The 10302-nt window shown below is 27.0% G+C and overlaps 1 long non-coding RNA gene across 1 annotated transcript; it reads right to left on the reverse strand.

The window, feature by feature from the left end:
• Positions 1 to 3713: 3713 nt before the first annotated feature.
• On the reverse strand, positions 3714 to 6249 carry LOC126664864 (uncharacterized). Its single transcript, XR_007637478.2, has 5 exons — positions 5949 to 6249; positions 5823 to 5845; positions 4437 to 5482; positions 3954 to 4030; positions 3714 to 3827 (listed from the first exon to the last, which is right to left on the reverse strand). It is a non-coding gene; the product is annotated as an uncharacterized LOC126664864 (long non-coding RNA).
• Between the last annotated feature and the right edge of the window lie 4053 nt (positions 6250 to 10302).

Genomic DNA, 10302 nt, shown 5'->3' on the forward strand with positions numbered 1-10302 from the left:
CTAGTTTCAATTTAGTATAAATGTGATTCCAGTATGTTTCTAATATGCATAAATAGTTTTGTAATTGTTTTAATATAGTTTCAGTAGGATTTATGTAAATTTTAATTAAGCAATATTTACATTTCACTAAGCTTCAATCAAATATCAATAAAGTGTAACTTTAGTTCCAGTAATTTTGTATCAAGTAGTTTCAGTTAATTTTAACTAAGCATCACGTTTTAGCAAGTTTCAACCAAATACTTATTATGTTTCAATAAATTGTAATCAAATATCAATTAAATCTTAATAAGTTTGAATCTTAATAAGTTTGAGTAAATCTTAATCAAGTATCATTTAAGTCTTACTAAATTTTTACAAGCATCAATTAAGTATGAGTTAAGTTTCAATAAATTTTAATCAAATATATATTAGTAGAATTTTAGTATATCCAAAAATTATGTTTTAAATATAGTTTCAGTACCAATGAGTTATAACTCAAATGGTATAAGCACTAAGCAGCAAACTGTTAGGCCGTGGATTCGATTCCTCCCACAAGCGCTCCCCCTCCCCAAATTATATATAAAAAAATATATAGTTTCAGTATATTTAAATGCAGTTTATGTAAGTTTAGTATAATTCCAATGATTTTAGTAAATAATTATGATTATAATAAATTTTTAATATTTGAAAATATATTTGATATTGGAATATGAAACACTCTAACTTACTGAACTTAGCAGTTATTACAGAAGATACTAAATTTCATTTTATTATAAAAAGATCACCGAGGTATATCTTTTATTACAATGGACCATTGCGGCGGATTCAGTTAAATTTTATAACAAAAAGGTCACTCAGCTTATCATGAATTACAAAAAGGTCACTAAATTACATCACTTCTTGTAATTCTATCTTGTCACGTAAGCAAAAAACGTGTGTTTTATTGTGAAACGGTGCTTTTTATATTGGTGACTTCCTGTTATAATAAAAGATATGATTCAATGGCCTTTTATAATAAAATGAAATTAGTATTTTTTTTATAATAACAGTTACATCTATTTGTATCATATTAAAACTCTATAGAAACATACGGAGTCCTAAATTGTGTTATTTTTTTTATTTGACCATGAGGGTGTTATAAACAGATTCCAACTATGAAACGGAACATTTAAAATTTTCACATTTAGATTAATTCTCCCTCGAGCCGCATAAGTCCCTTATGAGAAACAAAACTCTGATTTCAAATTTTAAACAGATATATACATGAGTACCCGTAAATTCACAATTAATTAACTTATAACTTTGGTTTTGATAAGAACAAAATAAGAAAGTGATCATCAATTCAAGGCTTAATCACTCAAAAGCCCTCCACCTTTAATTTTTTTTCAATTGCACTCTGACGTTGGAAAATTCTCTCAAAACCCTCCCACCTTTAAATTCCATTCCAATTGCACCCCGACGTAGGAAAATCCTCTTAAAATCCCCCTACCTTTTTTTTTCAATTACACCCTAAATTGGAAATTTTTATGGTTTTGATTTTAAAAAATTATTGGATATAATTTTAGGAAGAATGATTTTTTACATTATTAATAATATTAGTATTTAATTAGAATATAGATTAAAAATGAAAGATTATTTTAAAAAAAAATTCATGTGAAAAGAGGTCAATTTAATATTTTAGGGTACAATTGAAAAAAAATCTAAAGATGGGGGAGTTTTGAGAGAATTTTTCTATATAAGAGTGTAATTGAAAAAAAAATTAACGGTGAGGTATTTTTAAGTGATTAAGCCTTAATTCAACTGCATCAATTTCTTCCATTATGCTACTAAAAAAAAGATTTGGTGTGTCAGAGCGAAACTCTGTAAATCGGATGGACAAACAAAAAAACAATAGGTTCGGTGTGTCAAAATGTCATACGCAATTGGTTGCATGAAAACCAAGTGTCAGAACTGCTTGCCAGTTAAAATCTCTAATTTCTTCTTCGAAACTGAATACCCGTAGTCAAATTCAAAATTGTCTTCTTTGGTTTAAAGAAAGCCAAAAACATTAATGGTGTTTTCATTCTTACTTTAGTAGACTACTATACAAAAGCATCGTTCCACTTCGAAAAAATAATTAAAATAACTAAATAACAATTAAAATAATTTGAATGAATATTTTAAGTATAACACAAAAATTATTCACAGTTTTTACTTAGAAATATATTTAATATTTCTGACGAATAATATACTTGATTTTTAATAAATATTAATCTTTTTTTATTATTATTATTATTTTAATAATTTGTATATAAAAGTGAGTTTATCTTTTACTATTATTATTATTTTAATAATTTGTATATAAAAGTGAGTTTATTTCCATTCAGGAAAGATAAAAATAGCTTGAATGTATTATTATAAATAAAAATTATTTAAATTAACTTAAAATTAATTCAACAATCACTACCACATAACTCACTTTCGGCAACAGTGGATAACTGTTGCATAATGTACAAAAACCGTTGCCGTAAGTCTACTGCAACGGTTTTAAATCAGCTACATTTGCGGCCGCTGCAATAGGTTTTAATAGCTATTGCAACAGATTTTTTAATCTATAGTAATAGAAATAAAACCGTTGCAATTAATAACAAAGGCAGCGGTTTTAAACATCTTATGTAACAGTTGAATAACGTAGTTTAGGCAGTAGTCCTTTTTATAAGGCAACGGTTTATATAATACTTTATGCAACACTTATATATACTATTTGCAATGGTTTGACTAAAACTTTAAGCAACGGTTTATATAGAAAAGACAACGGTTTTTATTTGAGGAATAAAAATTAAAAACCGAATTATTCGCTAAATTTAGAACCAGAAAACATTCACTAAAATTAGAAACATAAAATATTCACTAAAATTAGAAAACGGAAAATATTGATTAAAGTCAAAACCGGAAAATATTCCATCCATTACATCACGAAAATACTCCATTCATCTATTACATCACAAAAATATTTCATTCTTTACACCAAAAACAAAAAATATTCACCAAAAACGGAAAATATTCCATCAAAATTATTGAAGAATATTTTGGAGCTCCTGTAATTTTGGAGTGCACCAGAAATTAGTATGAAGAACGATAAGAATTAATAAACCACTAATTGGATATAACACAAAATTAATTCAACAAAAGTAGAGTAGCAACAATTTCTAATTGCAAAAATAGAGCTATAGACGAGAAACTTACAATCTTGCTTAACATGGGAACTCATCATAGAATCACATTGTAGTTGATATAGTTGCCATAAATAAATATAAGAATAGCTAGATCTCAAATTAAACAAACAAATCATAAACTTTTGTAATTCTAAAGTGTCATATAAGGACCCGTCTCATCATTCAAAATCATCGAGATGAGAATTAACCTATTGAATATTTCTCAATGATAACATACAACATTAAAACACATCAACCAACATGGCAAGGGTTAAATATTCAAATGCCAACATTATAAATAGGCTTTGACATTATATCAATAGACCAACAGTATGAATCTACAAGTTATTTAACAATATAAGACAAACCAAACTCATACATGTAAATAATTAATACAAAAATGACGGCAAATCAACAATAATCTACAATTGATTATTTATTTATTTCTTAATAGAAGTTCCGTTTTACTTGGGCATTATTAGAAAAACTTAAAAACAAACAGGCTAACAAGGATATAGCACAAGAAATAACTTACAACAAAAGCCAGTTGCCATCAAATGTCTGAAAAGCATCCACAGGCGCCGGAGTAGGATTCATATAAATTAAACCCATCTTTTTCTTTCCGAAGGAACTATATACCTTTTCTGAAAATGCCTGGAACAAAAAAAAGTCTTCTCACTTTAAGCTTATTTAGAATATCAACAAGACATAACCATGACTCAATGCATTCCGTGAATTTAACACGGTAACTAAAGTAACTCAGCAGTTTTTGTTACTCACCATTTGTAAAAAAATTAGGCTAAATCATGGTCAATTTTTCCTCCGCCGTTACATTCATGTAATGATCCCCAATCAACCTGAAATAGATTGCATTGCACAAATATCACAACAATAAAATAATGGACTACGAAGTTGTACAAGGCAACTCGTATTCATATGGATTGTCCTATGCTTTCCATTCCATTATAAAAAGTAGAAGTCAATTCAAATATATATATGATTGGGAAAGATTATTTCTAGTGCAGCATATCTGAAAAGGGATGGAAAAATATCATAATCGCCAAATTAAAAATAGGAGTTTTCCGTGTCCATTCAGCCACAAAGATTAAAAAATTTATATTAGAAAAAACAAAATGGTGGTGATAGAAGTAAGAGCTTTATGCAATTACTGAGACCATTGATGTTGATAAAGGTGAGAGACATTAAGCTTATTTAATCAGACTTCAATAACATGCTAGTGCATTATGCTGAAAATTAGAATACCTTGGATCCAAAAGAAACTCATTTGGAATATAGTTGATTCCGACCCGTAAATTTGCAGCAGCTCCGAGATCGATGATCTTGAATATACGAGACCCTGCTCCAGTTTTAAAATAAAGCTTTCCATAAAATAAAGCTTTCAATAATACAAAAATTGTACACACAAAAAGGGGCATAAGGAGATGTTCTCCAAAACACCTACAATATACAACAAATGAATCACTTAAAATGACCAAGCAGCCATAAAAAAATAAACATATAGGTAGATGGTATTAGTTCAAAGAACATAAGCAGCTAATATAGAGCTGTATCAACCCTCATATAAAACTCAAGTTTAGATTATCACTCCAACACACAAGCATGACCTACAGGTCAAATAACCCACAGATAGTACAATCGCGCATATAGTCCAGCATAATGACCTTGAGCTTATACCATACATTAATTCCAAAAGATATTTATATTTTTATCAAAATGTTTGCCCACATATAGAGATTTCATTTTTACACCATAAAACTTGGTGGTCTTCTTCAATGTGAATCGTATCTTTTTAATCCTTTCCTCACATAGAAAGGATTTAACCATCTAAATTAAACCAAATATAAAAGAATTTCAGTTAAACCTAATTAACATCAAATAAAACAAATGCAAACAAACAATTAATTTTACAGTTAAACCTACGTAACCATTTGAGCGATGGCCTCAACATCGGCGTCGGCATCAAGCACCGCCTTTCGCGTCGGCAGCGAGCACTGGCTTTCGCGTCAACAACGACGTCGATATCGACATCGGCAACGAGCAGGTCTTTGGCGTCAGCATTAGCGTCAATATCGACTCCGGCAGCTCCCCCTCTCTCGCCGTTTGGTTTTTTTCACAGATCAATCACTCATCACCAAAAATATCAATAAAACAAATGATAAATAAGAAAAGATTAGCAAATCAATGATTAGCAGATACTATAAACACATACCTGAAATAAAGAGCAAGAAGATATATGAGTCGAAGCAAGTAATTGTAGTTGGTTGAACAGCCGACAGTGAAATCAGTATCTAATTAAAAAATTGACGATAAGGATAAACTTGTACACTCAGATAATTTTTTAGCACAAAACGAAACCACAAATATCATTAATCAATTCCATTATTAATCAAGTATACAGATTACAGATGAATACAGTTCTAAAACCTAAAAAATTATGGATCAATACACTTCTAAAACCTAAAAATTTATCGATCAATACACTTCTAAATTCAAGATGTGAAATGCTATGATAGTAATAGTACTGAATTGACAGCAATTTTCATTGAGACATTTCTACAAACACTTGGATTAACTTTGCTAAAAAGTGAAATTAAGGAAGAGAGACGGAGAAAAAATGGAAAAACAAACCTATTCATATCCCAAAGCTAATCCTACAAAAACAAACTAAATAATTACAATTCAAATTAATTAAACGAAAACTTCGATGCATTAGCAGTGAAAGAAGTGGAGTTTTGTTAATTTTGTTAGTCTTACTTAACTGTGTCGTGCTCGAGCGATTAAAAGCGCGGGATTTGCTGTTCTTTGATGGATTCGAACAATTGGATTCGATCTTTGATTACCGCGTTGAGATAATCTTTCTCTTTAGTATGGGAAGCCTTGGCTGTGGCATTCTTAGCGGCGGAAATTGTGGCGGCAGGAAATGAAGAGAGAAATCTCCGGCGAAGGCGAGAGAGATTAGAAATGAGAAGAGTTGGAAAAGAGTAACGGCAATAGCAGAGCAGTACACAGCATAACAGAAAGTTAGGTTGAAAAAGAGGGTTAAGGGCTTTTTGACTCGTTATATGGAATGCTATGATTTTCTTCTTCCTCTTTAACTTGAGTATAAATTTAGGCTATTGCGACCCGAAATTTTTTTATTTGAGGAAAAGAATCAAATTAGGTCCTAAATTTTAGTTATATTTTTACATATTCCGACCGGATAAACAAATTAAGTCCTAAATTTTATTTATATTTTTACATATTCCGACCGGATACAACTACAATCCCAGTTACTAAACTTATTGCGACCAAATTAAATTTCTTTGCAAATATTCGGTACTTACAACATCAATTTTTTACAGTGTTATTTACTAATTTTAAACAACTATTTCAATATTAAATAGTTTATTGTTTATTAGAACTTATAATATAGTTAAAAATATAATTTGGTATGAATGATAAAAGACAACAGTTTAAAAGTGTTGCTAGATTCAGTCAAACTGTTGCATTTTCTTAAGCTAATACAGCAGTTTTCCATATCTGCTGCCTTATGTTGTAAATTTCAGAATTTTGTTAATTTCTCTGCAACGGTTTTTAACCGTAACCTTTCTGTTGCCTTATATATACTATTGCAACAGTATCAATAGTGTTGCTATGCTAGTGTTGCTGAAAGTGACTTGTGTGGTAGTGAATCTAGAACAATGCCCATATTTTTTTAACTTAATATTCTATGTCAATTTAATAGAATTTATTAATAATTTATTCAATAGTGGATCCAAAAGAAATATATAAAATATATTAAAACGTATATTTTTGTTATATTTTATAAAGATACTATAATTTATAAAGGTTGATAAAATTAAAAAAAAATTAAGACGAACAAAATTATTTTGTGACAATTTTTTTAAATATTAACTTTATAAGGTGCACAATTATCATTATATGCTATACATATAGGTCCTCCATGGTTAAATTATATTAGTATCAATTCATAATAATAGAAAAACGAGTACTTTTTTCAATTCAATTTTATCCTACAAATCAAATTGTTGATTTTTTTTGATGCAATGATTTGTAGCATATAACCTTCATATTTTATAAATAGTATACAAATTATGGTGTTCATTATATACATATGTATATTTAAATGCATAATGTCAGAAAATAAATAAATTGAAAAAATAGAAACTATATATTAACATACCAAATTAAGGTGAAAAAAATTATATCTAATGTGTATATTATAAGTTAGTTATAAAGTAAATATTTAGTGATAACAATATTGAACTCGATTATAATTTATACAATTTTTTTATTTTGTATATCAGTATTAAAAATTAATTTCTTTTATGGTTATTTGTAAGTATTTTCAAATATTTATATTAACAATTTAATTATAATATTTACCAAAAAAAATCTAATGCTCCGATTAGTTACGATTGTCTTTAATTGAATATTATTGGTTAATAAAACATATGAAATATTGAACTAAATAAATATATTAGAAATACAATCTAAACAATATGAAAATATATAATTTCCAACATTCATTTTATTTAGGAAAGATTCATAGAATATACTCACAACAGGAAAATAACTGAAATGAGAAAATGAGTATTCATTTTTATACAGATTGAATGAGATGGCTCAATAAATTCAGTAACCAATCAAATGAATCAAATTCAATTATATCTCATGATCGTGGTAAAAATTAGGAAATTAGTAAAAAAAAGTAAATTATTGTTAACAACCGTTATAATAAACACATTCCATAATATAACATCGCTTGTTTGGAGGTAAGTTAACTAGGAAAGTATAATTTTCCGGAAAGTGATAAAAGATATTTACTTGATTCATTTTATATATCTTATTTTCTGAAAGGTTGATAGTTAAACTTTTCCTTGAAAGGGAAGTATAACTTTATTAAAAAATTAGATAAATTTTACTTCTTTAGATAAATAGATGTAAAATACAATAATATCCTTATATTTAATTGTTTTAATTATTTATCAAGAGTTTTATTGTCTTTATCATTTAATGTATAAAAATAAAAAATAACTTTCTTAGAAAGTTGAAAAACAACCAAATAAAATATTTCCTACTTTCCTAATAATCAAATTCCTAAGTAATAATTAACTTTCTGGAAAGTTTTTTCCGGAAAATATATGATTACGAACCAAGCGAGGCATATTACATTGATTTTTTTTTTTATATAATTTATATAAAAAAATCACATATGACCCACTAATTTTTTAGTTTAAGTACAATATTCCCACATTGTATTTTTAGTAACTTCTTAAAAAAACCGAATATCTTATTTATTGATAACAACATTGTTACTATTTATAATTAATTAAGAATTACTAAATTTTAATATTTTTTAGTTAGAAATTTTAGTTTTTATATATATATATATATATATATATATCCATCGAAGTCCCCAATATTTTTAACTGAAATGAAACTATAATTGATTAATTATAAAAATTAATTCTCAATCCAAATTAATGGTATATGATTAAAAATATTTTTTTAGAGTAAATTAATAAATTTTAATAGGTAGAATACATACTTATATTACATAAAAATATTTTAAAATAACGGTACATGTAATATTTTTATAAATTTTTATTTATGGTTGGTAAAGTATTATTTAGGCTTAATGCCTTAAAAATTCCCGACCGTTCGTCCCCTTTTCAATCCTACCCTGACATTGAAAATTTATCAATTTTACCCTAATTTGTATTTTTCATTTCAATTGTACTCTAAAGCATAAAATTGTATTTTCTTTATTTAATAAAAGTTCCAAAAATTCTTTAAAAATGATCAATTTAATATAAAAAGTTAACTTAATGTAAAAAAGGTCAATTTAGAGAATTTTTTTGAACTTTTGTCAAATAAAAAAATCCAATTTTATGTTTCGGGTACAATTGAAATGAAAAAAATGCAAAATAGGATAAAATTGACTGATTTACAACGTCAGGGTAGGATTGAAAAGGGGACGAAAAGTTGGAGTTTTTTTAAGAGATTAAGCCTATTATTTAAGGGAAGATTAGGATAATACTCTATTTTCTAAAATAATTTGATTTCTTACCTCAATAAGGAAAAGATAAAGAAAATACCTCATCATTTTAATGCTTTTATTTTTTTACTCTAAAGCATGTTTATATTATAATTATACCTCATTTTCTTTAATTTTTTACTCTTAGCATATAATAGTTGTCATTTTTATATGACTCTCTTTTTTATTTCTCTCTCCTCTCTCCTGTCTCCCCTCTTCTTCTTCTTCTTCTTCTTCTTCTTCTTCTTCTATATTTCTTTTTTTCTTCGTCAATTTTTTTCTTCTTCTTTATTTCTTCTCTTCTCCATTTTCTTTCTTTCTTCTTCGTTCTTTCATCGCTCCGCCGCCGTTTCTCCATCGCTCCACCATCACTGCATTATTCTTTCATATTTTATTTTAACAAACTTTTCTTTAATTCATGTGATTATTGCGATTTTTATAACATTCAGATCTAAATAAATTACTCTTGATTTTTTTTTCAAGTTTAGATATAAAAATCTGCATGAAAAACGATGTTATGATAAAAAAAACGACTTTCTACACAAAAAAAACGATTTTCTGCAAAAAAAACAGCATCTGATTATCATATGATTATCATAACACTGCAGAAAAAATGATTTTTTATAAAAAAAAGCAGTCTCTGATTATCATATGAGTATCACTGTATTATCATGTTGTTATCATAACACTGTATAAAGAAATATTTTCTACAAAAGAAAAATTGATTTTCATGTTGTTATCACTGTATTATCATCTCGTTATCATAATATAATCATATGATACCGAGATGATAATGTATTATTGTACCTAAATGATAATGTTATGACAACAGCATAATAAAAAAATTATGATAACAATATGATAATATGATACCTATATGAAAAGAATTACATAAAAATTATAATAACGAGATGATAATGTGAAGAAAATAGTATGATAATGAAGTATAATAAGGTCATATTATCATACTATTATCTTCACCTTATCATCTTATTATCATAAATTTTTTGTAATTGTTTTTCATACATGTATCATATTATCATACTATTATCTTCACATTATCATCTC

This window comes from Mercurialis annua, linkage group LG1-X (assembly GCF_937616625.2).
Source record: "Mercurialis annua linkage group LG1-X, ddMerAnnu1.2, whole genome shotgun sequence".
Taxonomy (NCBI): domain Eukaryota; kingdom Viridiplantae; phylum Streptophyta; class Magnoliopsida; order Malpighiales; family Euphorbiaceae; genus Mercurialis; species Mercurialis annua.